Source organism: Papio anubis, chromosome 2 (assembly GCF_008728515.1).
Source record: "Papio anubis isolate 15944 chromosome 2, Panubis1.0, whole genome shotgun sequence".
Lineage (NCBI taxonomy): Eukaryota > Metazoa > Chordata > Mammalia > Primates > Cercopithecidae > Papio > Papio anubis.
In genome coordinates, this window is record NC_044977.1 from 31,180,237 (window position 1) to 31,206,508 (window position 26,272).

Here is a 26,272-nt window from a genome sequence, read left to right on the forward strand (position 1 = left end):
AGGAAAAGAAAATGGCCTCAAGCTTCTCAGTGAAATAATAGATGGGGTTATTGGCTCAGAAGATAAAACTAGACATGAAGATAGATGTAAAACACAACAGCGTCTATAATGTGAACTTTCCAGAGAATTAATTAGGGGAAGGAAGAATTCCTGAACATTAATTAGGAGCAACTGTCTGAATCTATCAAGGGCTAGTGGTTAGAGAATGAAGTTTACTCAGTGTGCGACTGTCTCCAGCTGTTTTACAGAACATGGTGATCTAGGGTTCATGACTGGCATGGGGAATGCGGTAGAAGTTGGAAGCAGCTAAGGGCTCAAGGTCATAGTAACTCCACCATCAAAGGTCTAATTAAAGAATCAGCCTGGGTAGAAATTCAACAATAATCCAATAGTTTATTATAGATTATATTTATTCATCACTTATCATGTACAAATCAGTAGGAGAGAAATACAAGTAATTGCTGAAATCTTTAACTGTGTACTCCCAATTTAGACACACACAGAAGTCCGGTATCTTGAGCCACCCAACCTCAGCAGTAGTTTAGTTAACCATGATTTATGTTTGAGTGTACCGTGTTTTGGCATTGCTATATTTGTGTCCCCGTCCACTGAAGCAAAAAGAAAATTGGGCTAGAAATCAAGAGGTCTAGGTTTTTAACCTTAGCTCTGCCCCAGAGCTGTATAATTTGAGAAAGATTATATTAACATTTTGGATCCCAATTACCTCATCCAAAGGAGAATGAAGAGACAGAGGAAGAATGGGGAGACAGAGAAAGAGAGAAAAATGGAACAGGAGGAAGAGAGAGAGAGAGAGAGATTAAAGTAGATTAAAGATGCCCTCCCAGCTCTAACAGTCCAAAACTGTGAACCAGTGAGCATTTTTCATGGCCTTAGAATGCCTTTAACATCCTTTTTGAATGAGATTATTTTATTCCTCTTTAACGCTTCTCCATGAAAATCCATTAGCTTGTCTCTATTTTTTCCTTTATTTAAAAATCTCCTTTTCCTCCTCCTCCTTCTTTTTCTTCTCCCCCTTGATCTTCTTTAATAAGACATGCTTAAAAGGATTAAGATCATGATTTCTCCAATAGAAATTATTTACACATCCCATGTATTTCATTCTTATCTTCTATTTTCCTCTTCTCTTCACTATTTTAAAAAGACATAGGTGTGAAACTTATTAGTATTATTATTAAAGCATTGATGCTTCTATAATGCCTTATGTATCAAAATTGTTATGACTTCTAAGATCTCATTTAGTTAAGTTCTTGGACTAGCAGAATGCTAAAGAGGCCCCTGAGTAAAACTTTTACTTCAACAGTTACCTAATGAATGTTGCCATTCTTCAATTAAGAGAGAAAAGGTAAATTTGTTCCAAGTTCCAATTAAGACAAAAAGAAATAGAATGCTTATGCTCAATTCCTTATTAATTAAGGAATCATTGAATGATCAGTCACTGTATTATTATGCATTGGGCAAAATATGTTCTATATCTTCAGGGTTATAGATAAATTGGTGACTACAGGTATATTCCTAAATGTTAAGATTCTCAATGCCTATATGAAGACACAGAAACAGAATTTATTTAACCTACAAATTGAAAAGATCTAACCAAGACAAAATAAGACCAAGGACTTAAATGGGTTTTTAAAAAATTTTTATATCAATGTATTTATTTATACCTTTTTTTATACACACTCTTCTCCAAAACGGAAGACTTGAATCTGACTTTAAAAAGGTAGTAACATAAAATACAGCATGATTCTATAAGTCTAGCATTCCTATGCTTATACTGAAATATGTTAACAATGATTATCTGAGTGATAGGCTAATCTCTAATTTTCTTGAAAAAAAATTGTCTATCTGCATTCTCAAAACTTCTCAAAAATAAACACATCTCAACAATATGATATAAATAATACATATAAATGATAAAAGAAAAGAGCAATAACAAAATGTTTGAAGTCAAAGTGAGATTAACGTTTGGAATGCATGTTCAGAAGTTATATATACTTGTTAGATGCCCACCACAAATTTGATCGTGAGTTTTCTAGCATTCATTCCAAAAAGGGAAACACATCAATTTCATAATCCAAAAGATGCATAAGGTTAAAATCCCCCATCAACTTCTCAAGAAAGATATGCTTAATTCTGTTGTTGATACTTGGGAAACATCCTACACCTGAATTACATGAAGTAATGTGAGAAATAATAACTCTAGCAGCATTCTTCTAGAAAATACAGTGATAACCTCATGGATTAGTCTATATAGCTCTCAATTCAGGTTAATAGAATTTTATCAAAGAAGAATGTAGTATAAATCAATTGCCTGGAGGGTTAGTATGATGCCTATAACACATTGGACAAACCTGATGATATTTCAACCAGATCTAGAGTTTAAAGTGCCTAGAAAAATGGACATACTGCATATCTTTCAAACAATCCTCCATAAATATTATTTCTTTTATTCAAATTTTAGTGCATAAGCAATAATGAATTTGTTATTTTCCTTCCTGACAAGGTTCGAGAATGCAATAATCTAATAAGTTTTGTTCATACATACCCATATTTTTGTTCATCGATTAAGTTTTTATACCCTTTATAAAAACTGAAAGATCTTGGCAAGAATGAATCCATCAATAGATGGCCATCCCATCTTTCTCAAAGGTCATTAGGAGGACCTGTGTGGAGCACAGTGTTCTTCTAACAAAGCGATCTTCTATTTATTTTAACATTCCGTTTTTTTTTTTAAAGACAGAGTCTCACTCTGTCACCCAGGCTGGAGTGCAGTGGGATGATCTCGGCTCACTGCAACCCCTGCCTCCCAGCTTCAGGTGATTCCCCTGCCTCAGCCTCCCGAGTAGCTGTGATTACAGGAGTGCACCACCATGCCCTGCTAATTTTTTTGTATTTCTAGTAGAGATGGGGTTTCACCATGTTGGCCAGACTGTTCTTGAACTCCTGACTTCAAGTGATCTGCCCATCTCGGCTATTTTAACACTCTTAAATGGGGGTCTGGCTTTATTTTGAATATGCAAACTCACAAACTGAGTGTTAGATATTTTTTAAAATTCAAACTCAACATTACACAGCTTCCCCTAATGTTAAATTCTTACATAATCATGGTATCTTTGGCAAAACTTAGAAATTAAGCTTGTTACAACACTGTTAACTAAACTACAGACTTTATTTGTATTTCATCAGTTTTCCACTAATGCTGTTTTTCTGTTTAAGGATCTGCTCCAGGATACTACACTGCATCTAGTCATCATGCCATCTTGCTCTCCTCTAGACTGTGACAATTTCTCAGTCTTTCTTTTTTTCAAGTTTGAAGAGCCTGGTCAGATATTTTGTAGAATGCTCCTCAATTTAGGTTTGTCTGATGTTAGTTCATGATTAAATTGGGGTTATGAGTTTTGGGGAAACATACCAGAGAGGTGAAGTGCCTTTTTAATTACATCATATCATAATGGGCACATATTATCAACATAATTTATCATTAGTGATGTTACTGGCTTAAGGTGGGGTCTATCATGTCTCTTCACTTTAACGTTACCATTTTTTCTTTTCATACTCTATGCTTTGGAAGTGAAATTAACTCTAGCCCACATTCAAGAGAAAAGGAATTAAGCTTTGCTTTCTAGAGGTATACTACTTGGAATTATTGTGTATGAAAGATTTGCCCCTTATCCTCCATTTATTTCTTATTCAGCCCTTTATTTATTAGTATGGATTCACGGATTATTTTAAATTCACCAGATTTTAATTCAGTGCTATAGTTGTTTATTTTATTGCTCAAATTTCTTCAGATTTGACCACTGGAAGCTCTATCAGGTTGGCTACTATATCTTTTTGACATCCGTCTTTGTTTCTTTTCCCTTTTCTTTTGTCCTTTTTTTAAAAAAAGTACTTCCTTTCGTCCTGGTACTATAAGATACTTTAGGCTCATCTTACATTTTCTCTGTCCCAGCCCCTAACTAAGCCATATCTCCAGGGCCCTTTCCTAACTCACTAATTTTTAATTCATAGACTCTGAATCTTAAAATGAGTTTTATTTTTACTTAAATGTCTGAAGGCTAGTGAACATTTGCAGATGATTCATTTTATGTATATGGATTTTCCCTTGCTCTTTTAACTTTTACAGGTTCAGAAATCATGTCAGATATGCACTTGAATAACTTACTAGTTATCAGAAAGCTTATTGTTATGGTTTTAACCAGACGGATGTCATCAGCTCAAGATCTGAAATACTGAATATTATTCCTGTTCAATCAGATCTTGTGTGATCAGAAATAATTTAATTAAGTTTTAATCTAAGAAATAGTGCAATGGCAATTTATGTTTTTGAGTCAAATGGAAGAGATTAATGTAAATTTCTTGGCTTGCACTTTCTAAATATATTTTCTAGTTTATCTGGTCTGAAATATGTTACCAACATTGTTGAACTCTGGACAGCTGGCTAAATGCAGGCTATTTTCCCCCGTGAGCCATATGCTCCGGGAATCACTCTGCTGATAGATTTATAACCCCTTGCTGTGATCACGAGCAAGTAGGTTTGTCTAACATATACTATACACAATCCAGGCACAACTAGGAAAAGCAACAATTTATTGCCACTATTTTTATCTTATGAATACAAAAAGGACAGAAAGTAGATTGTCAAGGTGGAAAAAGACACACTATATAGTGCTGTTTTTAGGAGATCATATTTTTTCTGAAACATCTCTTTGTTTAATCCATTTCTTGCTTTAAAATATGAGGGTAATTTTCCTGATAAATTGAATTTGCTTCTCTAACTTCTACATCGAAATAACTCATAGTACAACATCCTAATATTTAAAAGTTAGGGAAAAAAATCTTTTTCTTAATAACCTTACTGTCTCCATGATGCAATATTCTTCTGAGTTAGTGCTATAATGTGTTATTTTTCATGATGAGTTGCTTTGGTAAATGGTCAAAAATCAGTAGTTTCACTGTCACATTTCTTGGTTTTAATGAACCATATACTACTAAGAGACATAAACTGGTGTATATAACAGTACAAATACGTTGGGGAAGGAACTAATTCATGCTTATGTTTGAACATAGAGAACCAGTCTGGCCTTAAAAATATAATTCATCAAAACCTTTGTTTCAACATTTCTGCTTTTGCATTATTAAAAGGAGTTTCTGATAACCTCATGTCCTGTATAGTCTGAAGGGGCCACACTGGTCAGGTTTCCACTCTACTTTATCATTCACAATGTCTTTTAGCTCCATGGAAATGAGCAAAATAGATATAGGAGAAAAAGTGGGTTCCAATAATAATGATGATAATATTCACCAGGTGTTATACTGTTACCAATTGCTCCCATACGCTGACTCAGAAAGAGCTTCTTTGGTGTCATTTCAAACACCTAAGTGCTTTCACTAGTAGGAGCACTAGAGCCATGAGCAAGGATGAATTGCCAGGTCATCTTCATACATTCAAGTCATCTGAGGATTTTGAGGAAAGATAGCTCTCCCGTGACCCAGAAGACCTCTGTGAATTGCATTTAGTCAGAGATGCTGGAAAATAAAAGAAAAACAAATACAGTAGGGGGTTGATGGGATGGCAGCAACTTCATTAAAGAACTAAAACTTAAGAATGGCCTAAATATAAGAATATTAAAAAGTCATAGTTTCTTCTATTGCTTCCAGTTTTATTTATTAGGTGCAGAGAGCCCCAGGAGAGGGAAAATACTGTGCATAGAACAGGAGGCAGAGATCTCATGAGTAGCCAAGTTTCACCTAAACTCCCCCATTCCAAGAGTAGCAACTTCAACCAAAGATACACTTTGTATAACAGAAGTATTTTCAAAATCAGAAGGATGCTGAGAGATTCTCCCATTTTACAAATGATGGAACAAGAGTTACTAACTTGTCCCAGCTCCCTCAGATTAAATGTCCTCTTCTACTTTTAGAGCCTCCACAAAAAGATTACTGAATTCTTTCCTCTGTAACCCCTTCCAGAGCATATTATTGTAAACTATCATGATATTTCTCCTAACACCTAGTATGAATCACTCATACTGTAGTTTATTCTGTTTCTCCTAAGATATAGAATAAAACAATATACATATATTCTTGTTTGTGCATCTTTCTCTCTCAAAAACAGTCTTGAACTAAGATGTGATTTGGAAGAATCCATTTTTAGAACAGACAAAAAAACCTTATTCACACACTCCATTAACCGTTCTTTTTCAAGAAGGTCCTTCCTTCACTCCACTAAAGCTGAAGCATTTCTTTTTACAGACTGTACTCCTACAAGAATATTGTTGTCTTTAAATTTTTAACAGGAATCTTTTTATTTATGCTGACTTTGATAATCAAGACTATCTGAAATGTATCAAAAATACCTAATTTTAAATTTTTTTCACAGCTTTCCTGAGAATTGCTATGCAGAATGACAACATTAAACTCATAAAACAATGGAAATTAAGACTTTGCATGGGAAAAGGACCTTTGGAAAACTCTTTGAAACTGCTTCAGAACAGGGAATGTTTGGAAAGAATTTATCTCTGGATAACAATATAACACAATTGTTGTGCAAAGTCTTAATTATGAAAGTTAGATTTCCCTTATCAGGAATGTGTAAACTAATGAATCTAGTTATTAGTTCACACATTAGACCATATGTCATCTGCAATAGAAAATAAGATTTTTTCCCCTCTAGGGAGAATCAGCCAAGTTATAGAAAATGTTTTTAAAGCTATGTATTTGTTAAGCATTAAACAAATACAGTTCAGAGAGGACCTCTCTAGTACACCTACATACTGTCGGTATACAATGAAGGTATGATTCTCCAATTACCCTATAAAAAAGAATCACATAGCATGCAGTTACCAAATTACTGAGGTATCCAAAAGTAGCTACATAACACTTTTGATGTCTATTTATTTATTTATTTATATTGCTTTTTAAGTATTTTATTTTATTTTAAGTTCCAGGATACATGTGCAGGATGTGCAGGGTTGTTCCACCGGTAAATATGTGCCATCGCCTAGGTAGTAAGCCCTGCATGCATTAGTTATTTATTCTGATGTTCTCTCTCCCTCCACTGCCCCGACAGGCCCCAATGTGTGTTTTTCCCCACCATGGGTCCATTTGTTCTCATTGTTCAGTTCCCACTTGTAAGTGAGAACATAACAGTGTTTGTTTTTCTGTTTCTGAGTTAATTTGCTGAGGATGTTGGGTTCCAGCTCTATCTATGGCCCTCTATATGACCGCTCCTTTTTATGGCTGCATAGTATTCCACTGTGTATATATGTAACATATTTTCTTTATCTAGTCTATCACTGATGGGCATTTGGGTTGATTCCATGTGTTTGTTATTGTAAATAGTGCTGTAATGAAAATACATGTGCATGTATCTTTATAATAGAATGATTTATACTGCTTTGGGTATATACCCAGTAATGGGAAGTAACGGGATTGCTGAGTCAAATGGTATTTCTATTTCTAGGTCTTTGGGGAATCTCCACACTGTCTTCCACAATGGGTGAACTAATTTATATTCCCACCAACAGTGTAAAAGTGTTTTCTCCACAGCCACACCAGCATCTATTGTTTCTTGACTGTTTAATAATCGCCATTCTGACTGGCATGGCATGATACGTTATCTCATTGTGGTTTTGATTTGCATTTCTTCAGTGATCAGTGATGTTGAGCTTGTTTCTACATGTTTATTGGCCACATAAATGTCTTCTTTTGAGAACTGTTTATGTCCTTTTCCCACCTTTTAATGGGGTTGTTTTTTTTCTTGTAAATTTTTTTAAGTTTCTTGTAGATTCTGGATATTAGACTTTGGTCAGATAGGTAGATTGCAAAAATTTTCTCCCATTCTGTAGGTTGTCTTTTCACTCTGATGATAGTTTCTGTTGTTGTGCAGAAGCTCTTTAGTTGAATTAGATTCCATCTGTCAATGTTTGTTTTTGTTGCAATTGCTTTTGTCATTACCTTTATAATAATCTTTACCTGTGCCTATGTCCTGAATAGTATTGCCTAGATTTTATCCTAGAGTTTTTATAGTTTTAGGTTTTACACTTAAGTCTTTAGTCCTTCTTGAGTTAATTTTTGCATAAGGTGTAAGGAACAGGTCCAGTTTCAATTTTCTGCATATGGCTAGCCAGTTTTCCCAGCATCATTTATTAAGTAGGGAATCCTTTCCCCATTGCTTTTGTCAGATTTGTTGATAATCAGATGGTTGTAGGTGTACAGTCTTATTTCTGAGATCTCTATTCTGTTTCATTGGTCTATGTTTCTGTTTTTATACCAGTACTATGGTGTTTTGATTACATTAGCCTTGTAGAATAGTTTGAAGTTGGGTAACCTGAACCCTCTAGCTTTTTTCTTTTTGCTTAGGATTGTCTTGGCTATATGAGGCCTTTTTTGGTTCCATTTGAATTTTAAAGTAGTTTTTTTCTAATTCTGTGAGACTGTCAATAGTAGTTTAATGGGAATAGCATTGAATCTATAAATTACTTTGGGCAGTATGGCCATTTTCATCACATTGATTCTTCCTATCCATGAGCATGGAATGTTTTTTTCATTTGTTTTGTGTCCTCTCTGATTTCCTTGAGCAGTAGTTTGTCGTTCTCCTTGAAGAGGTCCTTCACTTCCCTTGTTAGCTGCATTCCTAGGTGTTTCATTCTCTTTGTAGCAATTGTGAATGGGAGTTCATTAATGATTTGACTTTCTGCTTGGTTATTGTTGGTGTATAAGAATGCTTGCGATTTTTACACGTTGATTTAAGAGACTTTGCTGAAGTTGCTTATCAGCTTACGAAGCTTTTGGGCTGAAATAATGGACTTTTCTAGATATAGGACAATTGCATCTGCAAACAGAGACAGTTTGACTTCCTCTCTTCCTATATGAATACCCTTTATTTCTTTCTCTTGCCTGATTGCCCTGACCAGAACTTCCAATACTATATTGAATAGGAGTGGTGAGAGAAGGCATCCTTTTTTGTGCCAGTTTTCAAGGGGAATGCTTCCAACTTTTGCCCATTAAGTATGATATTGGCTGTAGATTTGTCATAAATGGCTCTAATATTTTGAGACGTGTTCCATCAATCCCTAGTTTATTGAGTTTTTAATATGAAGGGATGTTGAATTTTATTGAAGTTTTTTTCTGCATCTATTGAGATAATCATGTGGTTTTTGTCTTTAGTTCTGTTTATGTGATGAATTATATTTATTGATTTGTGCATGTAGAACCAGCTTTGCATTCCGGGGATGAAACCAACTTCATTGTGGTGAATAGGTTTTTTGATGTGCTGCTGGATTCAGTTTGCCAGTACTTTATTGAGGATTTTTGCATCGATATTCATCAAGGATATTGCCCTGAAGCTTTCTTTTTTTGTAGTATCTCTGCCAGGTTTCAGTATCAGGATGATTCTGGCCTCATGGAATGAGTTGGAATTCCTTTTTATCAATCGTTTGGAACAGTTTCAAAAGAAATGGTACCAGTTTCTCTTTGTACCTCCGGTAGAATTCAGCTGTAAATCTGCCTGGTCCTGGGCTTTTTCTTGGTTGGTAGGCAATTTATTACTGCTTCAATTTCAGAACTTGTTATTGGTCTATTCAGGAATTCATCTTCTTCATGGTTCTGTCTTGGGAGGGTGTATGTATCCAGGAATTTATCTATTTCTTCTAGATTTTCTAGTTTATTTCCATAGAGGTGTTTATACTATTCTCCAATGGTTGTTTGTGTTTCTGTGGGATCAGTGGTGATATCCCCTTTATCATTTTTTATTGCATCTATTTGATTCTTCTCTCTTTTCTTCTTTATTAGTCTAGCTATCTACTTTATTAATTTTTTTAAAAAACAGCTTCTGGATTTATTGATTTTTTTGAAGGGTCATTTGTGTCTCTATCTCCTTCAGTTCCACTCAGCTCTTGGTTATTTCTTGTCTTCTTGCTAGCTTTGGGGTTTGTTTGCTCTTAGTTCTCTAGTTCTTTTAGTTTTGATGTCAGGGTGTCAATCTGAGATATTTCTACCTTTTTAATGTGGGCATTTAGTGCTATAACTTTCTCTCTTAATACTGCTTTAGCTGCATCCCAGAGATTCTTGTACATTGTCTCCTTGTTCTCACTGGTTTCAAGGAACTTCTTGATTTCTTCCTTAATTTCATTATTTACCCAGGAGTCATTCAGGAGCAGGTTATTCAATTTCCATGTAGCTGTGTGGTTTTGAATGAGTTTCCTAATCTTGAGTTCTAATTTGATTGTGCTGTGGTCTGAAAGATTGTCATGATTTCAGTTCTTTTGCATTTGCTGAGGAGTGTCTTACTTCCAATTATGTGACTCATTTTACAATAAGTGACATGTGGTACCAAGGAGAATGTATATTCTGTTGTTTTGGCGTAGAGAGGTCTGTAGTATCTATCAGGTCCACTTGATCCAGAGCTGAGTTCAAATCCTGAATATTCTTGTTAATTGTCTGTTTCAATGACTTATTATTGACAGTAGAGTGTTAAAGTCTTCACTGTTATTGTGTGGAAGTCTCTTTGTAGTTCTCTAAGAATTTGTTTTACGAATCTGGATGCTCCTGTATTGGGTGTATATATACTTAGAATAGTTAGCTCTTCTGGTTGAATTGATCTTTACCATTCTATAATGCTCTTTTTTGCATTTTTTGATATTCGTTGATTTAAAGTCTGTTTTATCAGAGACTAGGATTGCAACACCTGCTTTGTTTTTGCTTTCCATTTTCTTGGTAAATTTCCCTCCATCCCTTTATTTTGAGCCTGTGTGTGTCTTTGCTGGTGAGATGGGTCTGTTAAATATAGCACACCAGTGGGTCTTGACTCTTTATTCAGCTTGCCATTCTGTGTCTTTTAATTGGTGCATTTAGCCCATTTACATTTAAGGTTAATATTTTTATGTGTGAATTTGATCCTGTCATCATGATGCTAGCTGGTTATTTTGCAGAGTTGTTGATGTAGTTGCTTCATGGTGTCATTGGTCTTTGCACTTCAGTATGTTTTTGCAGTGACTGGTAATAGTTTTTCCTTTCCATATTTAGCACTTCATTCAGGAGCTCTTGCAAGGTAGGCATGGTGGTGATAAATTCCCTCAGCCTTTTGCTTAACTGAAAAGGAATCTATTTCTGCCTTAAAGGATTTTATTTTATCTCTTCACTTATAAAATGAAGTGAAGTTTGGCTGGATATGAAATTCTGGGTTGAAATTTTTTTCTTTAAGCATGTTGAATATTGAACCCCAGTCTCTTCTGGCTTTTAGAGTTTCTGCTGAGAAGGTCCACTGTTAGTCTAATGGGCTTCCCTTTATAGGTGACCTGGCTTTTGTCTCTGGCTGCCCTTAATATTTGTTCCTTCATTTTGACCTTGGAGAATCTAGTGATTATGTGTCTTGGAATTAATCTTCTCATGGAGTATCTCACTAGGTTTCTCTGGATTTTCTGAATTTGAATGTTGGCCTGTCTTGTTAGGTTGGGGTGTTCTCCTGGATGATACCCTAAAGTGTGTTTTCCATCTTAGTTCCATTCTCTCTTTCTGGTATCCCAATCAGTCATAGGTTTGGTCTTTTTACATAATCCCATAGTTCTAGAAGGTTTTGTTTCATTGTTTTTTCTCTAATCTCATTTGCCTATCTTACTTCAGCAAGAGAGTCATCAAGCTGTGAAATTCTTTCTTCCACTTCGTCAATTCAGCTATTGATATTCGTGGTTGCATTGTGAAGTTTCGTGCTGTGTTTTTCAGCTCCATTGGGTAATTTAGATTCCTCTCTAAACTGGTTATTCTGGTTAACAGCTCCTATAATGTTTTATTGTGGTTCTTAGCTTCTTTGCATTGGGTTAGAATATGCTCCTTTAGCTCGGTGAGGTTCATCACTACCCTCCTTCTGAAGCCTACTTCTGTCAATTAATCTATATCACCCTCTGCCCAATCCTTTGCTCTTGCTGGAGAGGTGCTGGGATCATTTGGAGAAGAAGAAACACTCCGGCTATTTGAGTTTTCAGCATTTTTTTATTGATTCTCTCTCATCTTCATGAGTTTATATGGCTTCAATCTTTGAAGCTGCTGGTCTTTGGATTGGGTTTTTGTGGGAGATTTTTTGTTGATGTTGTTTCGCTTTCTGTTTGTTTTTCTTTTAACAGTCAGGCCCCCCTTCCATAGGATTGAGGTGGTTTGCTGAGGGTCCATCCAGACCCTATTCACTACGGTCCCTCCTGTACCTGGAGGTGTCACCAGTGGAGGCTGCAGAATAGCAAACATGGCTGCCTGTGCCTTCCTCTGGGATCTCTATACCAGAGGTGCACCGACTTGATGCCAGTGGGAATGCTCCTGTATAAAGTGTCCAGTGACCCCTGTTGGGGGTCTCACGCAGTCAACAGGCAAAAGATCTGGGACGGCTTAACAAAACACTCTAGCTGCCCCTTGTCAGAAGAGGTGTGCTGTGCTGGGGGAAATCCCACTCATCCGGACAGCCTGGAATCTTCTGAGCCAGCAGGGGAATGACTAAGTGTACTGATTTGTGGAAACTGCAGCCGCATCTCCCTCTAGGGGCTCATTCCCAGGGAGATCAGAGTTCTGTCCCTAAACCCCTGGCTGGAGTTGCTGAAATTCCTGAAGGGAGGCCGTGTCTGGTGAGGAGGGATGGGTCAGGGTCCAGCCTAAATAGGCAGTCTGGCCATAATCTGCCATGGCCACTGTACTGCACTGTGGGTAATTCCCCCTGGGTCCAAATCGTCCAATCTCCCCAGCACCAGCAGGGGAAAAAATAGCCGACTGGAGCTGCAGTGATGGCAGCCGCCCCTCCCGCCAGGGATCTCAGTCATCTTAAGCAGCAGACAATCCTTCCCCTCGGGAACTCAGTAGTCTTGGCAGTCTGCTGCCAAGTGGCTGCGGAGAATCTGCACAGCTCTGTGCTTGGGACCCAAGGCCCTGGTGGCGTGGGCTCATGAGAGGGATCTCCTGATCTGCAGGCTGCACAGATTCATGAAAAAAAGTGTGGCTTTCCCGGCGGGGTAGCATGATCACTCCCTGCCTCCTTTGGCTGGGAGTGGGAGCTCCCCTTGCCCTGTGTGGCTCCCAGGTGGGCTGTCACACAAGCCTGCTTTTCCTCACTCTCCATGGGTCGCACCAACCACCTGGTCAGTCCCAATGAGAGAACCTGGACACCTCAGTTGCTGGTGCAGTATTCACTGACTGTTTTCATTCTTCTCAGCGGGAGCCTCCATTTGCAGCTATTTTGAGTTGGCCATGGTGGTCCCTCCCTCCTAATTTCTTTTGATGTCTTTCTTCATCCAAATTCAGAGATATTGAGAAGAACATCTTGTTGACTAAAAGAATGATTTTGGAGCATTGTGGGCATTATTTCTCTCTTTGTCACTTTCTAGCAAAAGTTTAGTATCTGGCATTATACAGTTGGTGCTAATTTAATGCTCAAGATGATGTGTCAAGCCTTTTTGGCAACTTTGATAAAGAGTTCTTTAGGTGCTGTCATTGTTTCATAGTCCTGGAGTTGGAGAAGTCCTTGGGTGTCATCCAGTTCAGTCATCTCTTTTCCCAGATAAGAAACTCAGTAGAGACAAATCGAGTACTCACACAGGACATGCAGCTTGTTAATGGTAGAGCTTCAAAGAAAACCCAGATCTTCCAACTCACACCCTAGTGCTCTCTGACTACAGTTCACCAAAGCTGCCCCTTGGGCCTCTGAGTGGGAGGTGTAGAGAACTTCTAGTTCAAAGTTATGGTGTCATGTTGGCACCATGTCAAACTCAATGTACTGTAACCCCAGACACTGGAGGAGTGAAATAAGGCCTGGGTCCCATAGTAAGAGTGCAAAAGCACTAGGGAGTGCTCTCTGGGAGATCACATGGAACCCCATGGAGACAGGGGGAAAATGAAACAATTTCTCGGCTTCAGGAACATGTGACCAATTGTTCTCCTCTTTTTTGGTCTGGTTCCTTTATACTTGAAGCTGGTAAGGTCTTGAGTAAGGCCTTTAGTGGTTACATTTCAGTGCCTTAAACAACAAAAGCTACTATGGAGTGCCTGTTATATGTCAGAAACTATGTTAAACTTTAACTACCTTATGTAATTTAATCACCACAAAATTCCTGTGTAGAAGATATTATTGCTATTATCTCCGGGCTGTACTTCCAAACTTCCATTCTGAGCCTGCTTTCCCAGAACTTCATATCTAGTTTTTGCCTCTTTGTCTAGCAGCTATACTGTGTTTGGCTCTTCATTCTGGCTGCACCATGGACAATTATACTAAGGACTAATATCCTTCAAATCTATTTCTTACTCAAGCTCCAAAAACCTTTCACTGGTCTAGTCTTCAGACCAGATTGAAGCTTCAGACCATTCTGGAAATAAAATCTGCTGGTCTTGGACCTAGAGCCTCTGTTGTGAAGCTCCCTCTTTCTGAGAGCTAGGAAAACTCACTTACCCCACCAGCCTTTGCAATCCCTCATATAGTTGTGATTCAATGTCAATTTGTCAGCTATTAAATTCTATCTATTCAGGTAGTGATACGATGTGACAGTACAAAGTTCACTAGCTTAAAAGTTGTTCTTCTGGGTTTGAGATTCCCTTAAGTCCAAAACTAGCTATTTGACCAAAGTTCTCAAAATACTTCATGTTATTTTGCTCTTTTGTGACATTGCACATACTATTTTCTCTGCTTAGATTTCCTTTCTTCCTTTATTTATCTGGGAATGTTACACTCATCTTTCAAGCTTCAGCTCAAATAGCTATATTGTTGAGACTTTCCCAAGCACTCTGTTCCTTTCCCACTGCTGATAGGCTGTATGTGTAGAGGAAGAAAAGAAGTTTTAAAAATACGGAGTTCTAAACTTATCAGGAACCTTAGAGATCATTTGATCAAGATTTCTAAATTTTTTGATGCAGAACAGAAATTAGAAGGTTTCTTTACTTCTAATCCAAGGTTGTCTTCCTCACACTAGGTTGTGGCTGTATTAAATTGTGAGTTTAATATTCTATATACAGAGAACATGCATATGGTTTGTGACCTCAGGACCCCCCAATACTGCAGTGTGTAGAACAACAACTGCTCTTGATAACGAGGTTGAGATGAGCATTCCACTTTGTGTTTCTGAACCGAGGCATATTAATGGAGTGGACTGAATGTTAGATTAATATTATAAAAAAGGGGCAGCATAACCTGCTGCCCAAGAATATGTGCAGCATTGAAGAATGAAGGAAAAGAAATAGAACCAATGAGGAGAGAGATGGTTCCATAAGGAAAACAATGACAAACTGATCTTTTGAATTAACACATAAAAGAAGGATCTTTAGCACACTAGTTCCTCTACGACTAGCAGTTAAATGTCTACCTGTAGTTAGAAAAAGTATTCACTGGACAGTAAAGTGACCAGCAATGTTTGAGAAAATAAAAAGCTGTTTAAAAGGAATAACAGCTTCAAACAGGCAGTAAAAAGTTCAGAGAACTCATCAACAAAACGAAAGCAAGCAACTTGCTAAAGACAATTCATTCTAAATGTATCTTTGTCTCCAGAGGGCAAAATATTGAGAGCAAATTCTCCAACAATTGAATTTATGGTAATGGAACATAAGCACATCACCCCACCAGGACAAAGAACTCAATAAATAGGAGAACAGGAAAAAAATAACTGTGCCCTTCAGAAACGCATTTTTTAACTTTAGGTAGCAGGAGTTGAGAGATTTCTTGATGAAAAATGCCTGAAGTCCTGCTATCGCATTAGCCTTTATGGTTGGAAATTGGAGGATTCACTAAAAGCACCCAGAGATCAAAGCAGAAGGTGAATGCCCTGAGTCTGATAGAGTGTCAGACACATGAGGAGAAGCAAAGGCACATTTTCTGTGAATGCCAAGTGCATGTTCCATAGGATAAAAGGAGGACAGCTGTTTGTTGTCCCCTGATGGGGTTATCTTGACAAACTTTTTCTTGGCAGTTGTTTCATCTTTACTGCATAAGATAAAAATAGTAATATCTGTAAGGGCTGTACGGTTTTTTTAAATGCCTCAAATTACATGACTTTTAATAGTCTGTGCTCACAATTACCTTGTGAGTTAATGCATTTTTATTGTCTGAGCTGATCTGTAGCAAGTCATAACCCCTTCTAATTTGTCCCCAGCTGTCACCCACTTCCATGGGATCCTAGCCCTGTTCCTTCCTATTAAGCTAAGGCCTGACTTGGTCTCTGACCCTTGACTCTTGACTCCCCTTTTCTGACCTGCCTCTGCCCTTTGAACTTTTAAAAATGCTCATGGATCACAGCCAAACACTCCAAAGACTTGAAATCAGCCATCTAGTTCTTTATGCTTTTCATGCCTCCTGTCTGGAAATTCTCTCTTAAACCCCAGCAGTGGGTGGGAAATAAACCCTAGTAATTCCATGATTGGGCAATATTCTAGCTGGGCTTATATTTTAGGTAAGGAAACCAAATATGTTTTTGTTTTTTTTTAAATCACGTACCTCATAAACAGATGAGTTACAACCCAAATTAAGCCTATCTTCGATCATCAAGAGGCTAGCCATTGGTCATCTTTTTTTTTTTTCTTTTTACTCACCCTTCATGTATCTCTCAATAACAAATTCTATTTCAGTGTAATTAACTGTATCTCCTCTAAAAAATTCAAGACTGGAGCTATCTCCTACTTATTAACTCTGTAGTTGTAGAGACAGTGCTATGGGTTGGGTTGTTACAAGTTAATGTAAACATAAGATAGTTAGATAGTAAATCTACAAATACACATGACTTCTCTAAAAGAGATTCAGTTGGAGGCAATAAGGATTAAGTCACTAGAATGTGGGATGCATAATTATCACTACTTCTAGAGAAGCAATTAAAACACATGTCCTTAGATATCTGGATTTTAGTGTCTTTGACACATGCCGAGAAGAATATATTTCCTAGATATCTCATTGATGAAGCCTAAATGTGATATGCAGAATAGATGCAGTCACTGTGGTTGTGGAAGTTAGCTATGACTAGTATTCTAAAAATCTTAAGTTTGGTCTAAAACCTGGATCCAAGTTGTCTCCACAGTGTATAATATAGACTAGATATATTTTTTATTTTTATTTCCCTTTCTGTTAGGTACTTTTCTATCAATTAGTTTGTAATACTAACAAAATTATGAAAGTATTTGATCAGCTTCTCCTCATCTTCCTTTGTCAGTTCCTTGCTCTAATTTGCCTTCACCCCAGCTCCCCAGGTGACCACCTCCCTCCTGCTGCCTACGGCTGTGCAGTCTCCTGTGATGGACCTTCCTGATGATGATCACTCTCTTAGGGCAATATCCCAGGTGCTGGACTTTTCTCACCTATAAATAAAAAAGAAAATTTCCATTGTCCCATTTCCTTTGGCTTTCTATTAGGCAATGTTAAACTAATTGATTCATTTAAGTGTCTAGAGTTCATAATAAGTAAATGTGATATATTCTTTCTAGGGGAACTAATATTTCAATAGGAAATTTCCAAAAGCATGACATCCTAAACAAATTAATCTCTAGTGATGCGAATGTCAAGCCCTCTGGCAAGTGGTTGAATCAATGGGATCCTTCTCTTGCCCAAAATGTGGACACTCTGCCTAATCATAAGGCAGGTCATGATTTTGACCAACAAATCTGTTCTTACTGTTTCATTTAATGTGGAGATTTTAAGGTAAGAGTATGTGCACTGATTTAAATTTTATTTTCATAGGACCTCCAGCGGGGTGCCGGCCTGAGCGTGGGCCTGAGTGGCCTGGCAGCTGGCTGTGCCATCAGCTTCATGGGGGGAGCTAGTGTGCAGGGCACCGCCCAGCAGCCCAGACTATTCATGGGCATGATTCTGATACTCGTCTTTGCCAAAGTGCTTGGCCTCTATAGTCTCATCGTGGCCCTCATCCTCTCCACAAAGTAGTCCCTCTCCGAGCCCACCAGCCACAGAATATGATGTAAATACTACCCCTCCTCATTCCAGAATGAACAGCCTGACACATGCATGCGCGCGCACACACACACACACACACCAGGCAGCCGCCCCAAGTAGCTGGTCTTGTACATGCACCGTATCCCAAGTACCCATCGTTTGCTGCCCTGGCATTGCTCGCAGCCGCCCAGTGCCGCAGACATCCGAGCACACTCATCACCCCTCTAGGTCCTCGGTTGCCTCATCCTCCTAGAGTGCTCTGTGTATGCAAATGAATTAGAGTTGTCATTTCTCTTCAATAGATGTTTATTTATAAAGATCTGGCCTGTTCCCACGTCTGGGGAGTCGCCCTCATCTCCCAGGTACCTAGAATGTTAGCTAGAGTGTGCCTTGTGGGTTCCCGTTAGAGACTTCCTGGGTGCATCCACCCTCACTAGCCCTTGCCTCTGTGCAGAGCTGTGTGCAATAAAGTTCTTGGATGTGAGAGAAAACAAAAACAAAAAATTAGAGAATCTCTTTTATCTACCCTAAGAGTAAGTGCAGTTTAATTGTTCTTTCTCAGTTGTGTGTACATAAATATGTATATGGGCTTATGGCTGTGTGTGCAAAATATACCTTTATAGAACCACACATTTCCCCAGCACTCCAAAGAGAATCAGTGTCCAATTTAATTGCTGTCCTAGATGTATGTTCTCTCAACAAATGTCTAGAAATGGTAACCATGACACGTTACTGCTCCACATTAATGGTAATCTGTCTACTGGCTTTTTTGATCAGTCTAATTGTTACCAGAAAGGGGTCCCAATCTAGACCCCAAGAGAGGATTCTTGGATCTCGCTCAAGAAAGAATTCTAGGCGAGTCCATGGAGTAAAGTGAAAGCAAGTTTATTAAGACTGTAAAGGAGTAAAAGAATGGCTACTCTATAAGCAGAGCAGCCCCAAGGGCTGCTGGCTGCCCATTTTCATGGTCATTTATTGATGATATGCTAAACAAAGGGTGGATTATTCATGCTTCCCCTTTTCAGACCATACAGGGTAACTTCCTGACATTGCCATGGCATTTGTAAACTCTCATGGCGCTGGTGGGAGTGTAGCAGTGAGGATGACCAGAAGTCACTCTTGTTGCCATCTTGGTTTTGGTGGGTTTTGGCCAGCTTCTTTACTCACAACCTGTTTTATCAGCAAGGTCTTTATGACCTGTATCTTGTGCTGACCTCCTATCTTATCCTGTGACTTAGAATGCCTTAACCTCCTGGGAGTGCAGCCCAGCAGGTCTCAGCCCTATTTTACCCAGCCCCTATTCAAGATGGAGTTGCTCTGGTTCAAACGTATCTGACATAATTATCTTTGGATAGCTGTCTATATTAGTCCTTAAACTTCACCCTCTTCCATTACCAACTCTGAATTGACCTCTGTCTAACTGCATAGAGTGATAAGTCCTGGGTCAGGTAAAAGACTGAAGCTCCTCTGTATTAAAAAGTGTCCCTTTTGGAAAATCAGGAACTACTGCAGAGCTATTGAAATAAAAGCTATGGTGTTCTGAACTTAAAATTCCCTCCCTAAAATTGCTATGTGCTCTAATTTCAGTCTCCTTCCTACTCTGATCCCTTATATAGAGCAGAAGATGGCCATAGACTAGCTACTAATCTTACTTAGTCACTGTTCATTGATCAATTGTATGATTAGTTTATGCATTCATTCATTTACCCATCAAAAACAGATTTTGGATGCCTCCTGTAGCCCAAATTCTACTTTGGATCTCAGAATATAGCAAGAAAATGTAATGATCCTACCTTAATAAGGAGCTCACAGTTTAGTTGGAGGAGATAGATGAAGAAATCAACAATTATACGCAGGATGATGAATGTTAATGATAGAGATATGAACAGAGTAACAAGGAAATGCAAAGAAGGGGCAAACCTGGGAAGTGGTACTAAAGCAGAGAGCTGACTCTTGAAAGATAAATAAATTGGTCTGGCAAATAAGGGAGAAAAAAACATTTTGGGACACAGAAAAGAGCAGGACAAAAGTGAAGAAGCATGACAGAACAAAATATTCTTGAGAAGCTGCAATGGGGTGTGTGTGTGCCCATGTTTGTATATGTATGTGTATCTTGTGTATCTTGCAGGGGAAGTTAGGAAGGATTGATCAGCGATAAAATTTAAAAAGTGATCAAGGGTTTCATCATGGTGGGTATGTGTTGCATATTAAACAATTTTAATTTTGCCTTGAAAACTAGGATGACCCTTAGGATGATTTTAAGCAAGAAAGTGATGGATTCACATTTACATAGCTTATATTACTTTATGGCTTCACCCGTCTATGTACCCCCTATATCCTCCCAAAGCCCTAAAGCCATGAGTAAAAAGAGGTCAAGGTCCTGAGACGCTTCTCAGACCATAAGCAAGACCAAAAGGATTAGATTGCATTAAGCAAATTAATACCAGCATCTATGGTTTAATCTCATTGAAATTTTATAAATTTCATACAAAGCCAAGATTAAATTAAATTATATGCAGAAAAATATCCTAAATCAGATATCAGCTCTAGGGTTATTGAACTATTTTCCATCACATTTTAGAATTTAATTGAAGAAAACATATTCTGTGTGGTATACCACTTAATTTCTATTAATAATAACACCCTTTTGGAGATGTCCTTAGCTGACTTAGCATTGTCTCCCAAAAGCAGAAAGATAAATAACAAGTGGATTATTCATCAAGTGACATTGCTTTTGTCTGGAAACATATCCCATTGCTGTTGGAGATTTTAAAAATAGTTAAAAGTCCTAAATTGCCTGAGTTGCAGTTTTCTCAGATGAATATATAATAAATCATCCTCCAAGTCAGACTGTATAAATAAGTAGTTTCTGTTCTAAAAAGGGCTTGCTCTGAGGTCCAGAGAATCAAAACAATTTTCAGGGAAACTAACATAATATTGTCAGCTTTTATAAATTATCTCTTGAACTTTAGTATTTTAAAAAAGCAATCTTTAGACCAAGCAGTGGCGTTTATTGTCGTGTTAGTCTGTTCCTGCATTGCTATAAAGAAATACCTGAGGCTGGGTAGTTTATAAAGAAAAGACATTTAACTGGCTTATGGTTCTGCAGGCTGTACAGGAAGTATGGTGCCAGCATTTGCTCGGTTTCTGGTGAGGCCTCAGGGAGCTTTAACTCATGGCAGAAGGTGCAGAAGGTGAAGCAAAGAAGAAGTAGACATGTCACGTGGTAAGAGATGGAACAAGAGGGAGGGATTGGCAGGGGCAAGGCAGGGGATGGTGGGGAGGTCCCAGACTCTTTTAAACAACCAGGTTTTGTGTGAACTAACAGAGCGAGAACTCACTGATCACCAAGGGGAATGTGCTAAGCCATTTATGAGGGATCTGCTCCCAAGATACAATACCTCCTAGTAGGCCTCACCTTCAGCATTGGCAGTCACATTTCAACATGAGATTTGGAGGAGACGAACATTCAAACCACATCAACTGTGGTCTATACTTCTTACCTACACATACCAAGGGCGGCTCATAAGGCAAAATAATCAGGATTTCATGCAACCAATCCCTGAAAGACAGAAGATGGCTAATTTAGTTCCTAGGTGCTGAGCGGACCCACAAATATAGACATTTGACTCTAGCATGGAGAGGTGATGAGAAACTTCTTTAATACTAAATAAAGCAGGAAGCCACCATTGGATATTTCAAGGGCTATAAGTTTACAAGAAATCTGACAGATTTTGATCAGTAAGTTAGAAGCTGAACCACAGAGATCTAAGTCAGAACGAGTAATGCCAGGAGATGAAGATGTTCAAGAACTTAGCACCGAAGACACTTAGCTCTTATTTACTGCAACTCCCATGTCACTGCAAAATTTAAATATCATTGTGATGATGACCAGATCACATCCTGTGCTTGTCCCAGAGAGGCTATTGATGTAGTAAGCACATTAAGTTGATATTTTTCTAAATCACAGTTCAGTATTTATTTATAGAGAGATCTCAGGTGTGTTGAAGGAAGGAAAGGAAAAGAAGGCCCCATTGGCAGTTCCAGATTCTGTCTTCACCTCGGAAAAACAGAAGGCTGGAGTTAACCTGCTTGATCTTCCTTAGACAGCATTTTAGGTACCATCTGTTGATAGTTGAGCATATCCTTTCAGGGTCTATTCCTCCATCCGAAGTGGCTTATCAAAATGCTGCTTAAAAACACATGCAGACTCACTTCCCATCTCTCTTTATCCAGGAGTTCTGATAAATACATTTTCTTCATCTCTTAACATTTTATGTGACATTTTAGCAGTCTAGTCAATTGCCCAGTTGATCTGGCTCTGGTCATAATTGAATGCCATCTATCTGAAGAAACACTACACACAGTCCATGCAGCTTACCGCTTTATAGCATATTTATAGTTTACCAAGCTTATTCAAATAAATTTACTCATTCACATACCTTTCTGAAATAAGAGAAAGAGAGAGAGAGAGGGAGAGAACAACATGCCCAAAGTCATACAGCTCATAAATGGCAGAGCTTGAAACTCAAATTCAGGTCTTCTAACTGTAAATTTCACATTTCATCCACTAAAGCAAACTTCTAGATTGAGACTTATGGCACGCTTTGTGCCCAGTAGTCATTGTAACGGGAGGAAATAAAAAGATAACCTTTGCCTTAAGATAGGTATGATATAAGTGAAGGAGTACTTACAATCTAGTTTCACAGGCATGGGATCTTGATGGTGTTGCAGAATGTACCAGTCTAAAATAGACCCTATACAATATATTTATCCTACAGTGCTGCAGAACAGATTTTGAGTGCTCATAACACAAAGAAATGATAAATATTTGAGGTGATGGATATGCCTATTACCCTGGTTTGATCATAACAGATTAACACATGTATCAAAATGTCCCCCTGTATCCCATACATGTGTACAATTATCACATGTCAACAAAAACAAAAGGAAAAAAATAGACCCTATAGTACTAATTGTCATTAGGCAATAGATAGATACTGCTGTTGATAAGTGAAGTAAATACTAAGATACTGATGAATATAGTAGTGAAGACTGATAAGTAAAGTAAATAATTCCTGGAGTAAACTGGATGATATGCAGGCTCCTTTAACTCCTGTGTGTCTCTTGACAATAGTGGAAATTTTTATAACTAATTGGTTATTTACTAATGTGACAAAGCTGAATGTTTCACTATGTGTTGTGAGCAATTTGGCAAATCGAACCAAAGGAAACTTTATTCATAGTTAACAAGAGTACAACTTCTAAGTCTTTTTAAAGCCACATTTATTTACGTCGAGTTTTTTTTTCTTTAAAAAGATAAACTTCAAGTAGAGTAATATTTGTAAAGTTAACAAAAATGTTGAAATATATATTTTTACACATTAGTTTTATCACTTTCATGTACTCATACTATCCAGAGCTAGGTTAATATAAAGTTCATAATTAGTATATTAGAGTAAAAACCTAGAACAGCTTAACTTTTATTAGTTCTAGAGGAAAATGTGCTTATTGGGCACTTAGTAAAGAGCCCCGGAGAGTGTATATATATATATATATATATATATATATATACCTGAAGCCCTGCTCGCAGGCATTTAACGGGTGGCTTCATTGTATGAATACGGAAGTTAATATGGAGGCAAGCTTAAAATGCTTATGGCAGCTCTCCCAACTTCCTATTAAAATATTCATTAAAATATAAAAGCTTTTTTTTTAAGCTGGCAACATTACTGTAAATTCAAGATAACAGAAGACCATATGCCAAATCTGGGTGGAATTTCAACTAATTGCATCAGCCGTGTGGATAAAATCAAGAAGTACATTCTTGAACTGCACAACACATGCTCTAATCTCTGAACCAGAACAGGCCAGATGGACCCAGTAAAGTTGGGGAAAAAGTTTTTATTCACCTTCTCTGTAAGTGCCTAACTCTGAAACAGTGAAGATGTACTGACTAGAAAAACAAGCACCCATTCTCCAACTCCAGAGGAACCAAATAGAGCCAAGGTTTTACCCTCTCCACATTTATTCCTATCATGCTGTTTTTATTATCATCATTTCAAAATGGTAATTCCCAGAAGGTGGCACAGAAGAAAGTATATAGGAATGAGAAGAGACTCACTGAAACATATCATATTTAATCCTCCAAACCTAGGCAGAGACAAGAAGACTGTTAGAAGCACAAGTAGAAAGCGATAGTATTTCATGTAATTCCACTGTTTAAAAAATTGTAAACTGCATCATACCCTTTTGTTTAGTGATAGAAGCTGACGGAGCAAGAAAAGATCCAGAAAACTTGCACTAAACACCTGCATTCTAACAAGGACAGAAACCAAACTTAAAGTTTGTTTAAGAAAGATAATTTTTCAGACCCCCAGAAGTAGATGGTGGAGACCTAGAACACAGCATCAATCCTTTGTGATGCAAATTCTAAAATTTAGTTGATTAAAATGTACCCTGTCAGTAACCAGAAGAAAGGCCAACATTAGGCCCATTAAAAAAATGCAGCAATACAGAGAGTACTGTGAAGATTTACAAGGAAAAAACTCTTAATATGATTTTCTACAATAAACTGATGAAAATTTTGTTCTCATTTGTTTTAGATTTATTTTGTCTTTGCTTTGACTCTTCAAAATATTGTGAAAGGAGAGTACTCCCAGTTTCAAAATGTCAGTAAAAGATCGTGGTTTCTCCTTTCCATTCTTAGATATCACAAAAAAACTCAAAGAAAATAAGCAATAAGAGTACTATCTCCATTTTCAACAAAACTAAGAAACAACTATAACTTACCAAAATTTCTGAGAAAGAGCTACTGAATAAAGTCCAGCAGACGCATGAAAGAAATGTAGAACATATGCTCATGTCTATAAATATCAGACAAACCTGTCAGAGCACAGATTTCCAAAATAAGCAGACTCCTAACTAATGAGCCCTGGTTTGAATTAATGAGAATAAGAATATTGCGTGGTAGCAATCACTTCTCTAGACTCATTTTGCTACAATATCTCAAACAACAGGTAAATCAAGAGTAGGTAAGAAATAACACAGAGATGCCATGTTTGCTGAAAGATATTTGTCAGTAAGGCAGGGAATAAAAGATTTTGCATATTGTGAGTCACACTGCCAGGTTAATTCAGTGTGTTAGGAAAAGTAAAGGCAAAAAGAAGTCTCTCTCTCTCTCACACACACACACACACACACACACATATGCACTTCTGGGTCATAAGGAGAATTTCCACAAGCTTAAAACATAGTATTTATTCTTAACCCATAGGAAGCTTCAAAGTGAATCCCAAGTCTAAGAAGTGCTAACTTCACTCAAATATGAATTGTAATAAAATCAAAAGAACTAACACAGAACTATGACAAAGGTACTACAAATAAACAAAGGAAAGAAATATAGAAATTACTGACAGATAAAATATACTCATTCTAAAAATTTTTGATGGAGCACATAATATTGTAGGCAAGTGAATTTTCATAAAAATAAAGACTAAAATAATCAGAACCGTAATTACCTTTTAAAAATTCTCTCTAAAATAAGAGGGAAGATAAAAAAGAAGTCACAAAAACTAACTTAAACTATAACAGAAATAAAGGACAAATTAGAAGCAGAAATTGGAAACTGTGGAAAACACAGTAAAGGATGCAAATGATAGGCTTGAGGAAAGAAGCAAAATAAAATAAAAACAAATAAAATGAAGAGTGTCATTTACACTGTTGGTGGGAATATAAATTAGTTCAACCATTGTGGAAGACAGTATGGTGATTCCTCAAGGATCTAGAACTAGAAATACCATTTGATCCAGCAATCCCATGACTGGGTATATACCCAAAGGAATATAAATCATTCTACTATAAAGACACATGCACACATATGTTTATTGCAGCACTATTTACAATAGCAAAGTCATGGTACTAACCCAAATGCTCATCAATGAAAGACTGGATAAAGAAAATGTGGTACATATACACCATGGAATACTATGCAGCCATAAAAAGGAATGAGATCAAGTCCTTTGCAGGGACATGGATGAAGCTGGAAGCCATCATCCTCAGCAGACTAACACAGGAACAGAAAACCAAACACCACATGTTCTCGCTCATAAGTGGGAGTTGAACAATGAGAATACATGGACACAGGGAGGGGAACAACACACACCAGGGCCTGTCGTAAGGGTGGGGAATGAGGGGAGGGAACTTAGAGGACAAGTCAATAGGTGCAGAAAACCACCATGGCACACGTATACCTATGTAACAACCCCGCACGTCCTGCACATGTATTCCGGAACTTTAAGTAAAATAAAAAATTTTTTATAAAAAAGAAAAGTGTTAGAACATTATATGGACATCAGGCAA

The 26,272-nt window shown here is 37.5% G+C and overlaps 1 long non-coding RNA gene across 2 annotated transcripts in view; it reads right to left on the minus strand.

The window, feature by feature from the left end:
* Positions 1 to 392: 392 nt before the first annotated feature.
* The window catches only part of LOC103881791, an 87,557-nt gene continuing 61,677 nt past the window's right edge, over positions 393 to 26,272 (minus strand). The window contains exons 3-6 of one of the 2 annotated variants that reach the window (XR_004182049.1): positions 21,415 to 21,473; positions 17,130 to 17,322; positions 5,324 to 5,547; positions 393 to 1,149 (exon numbers count right to left, since the gene is read on the minus strand). This is a non-coding gene — a long non-coding RNA (uncharacterized LOC103881791). Of the gene's footprint in view, positions 1,150 to 5,323; positions 5,548 to 17,129; positions 17,323 to 21,329; positions 21,474 to 26,272 lie in introns of both variants that reach the window. The other variant, XR_004182048.1, reaches the window with a different exon arrangement.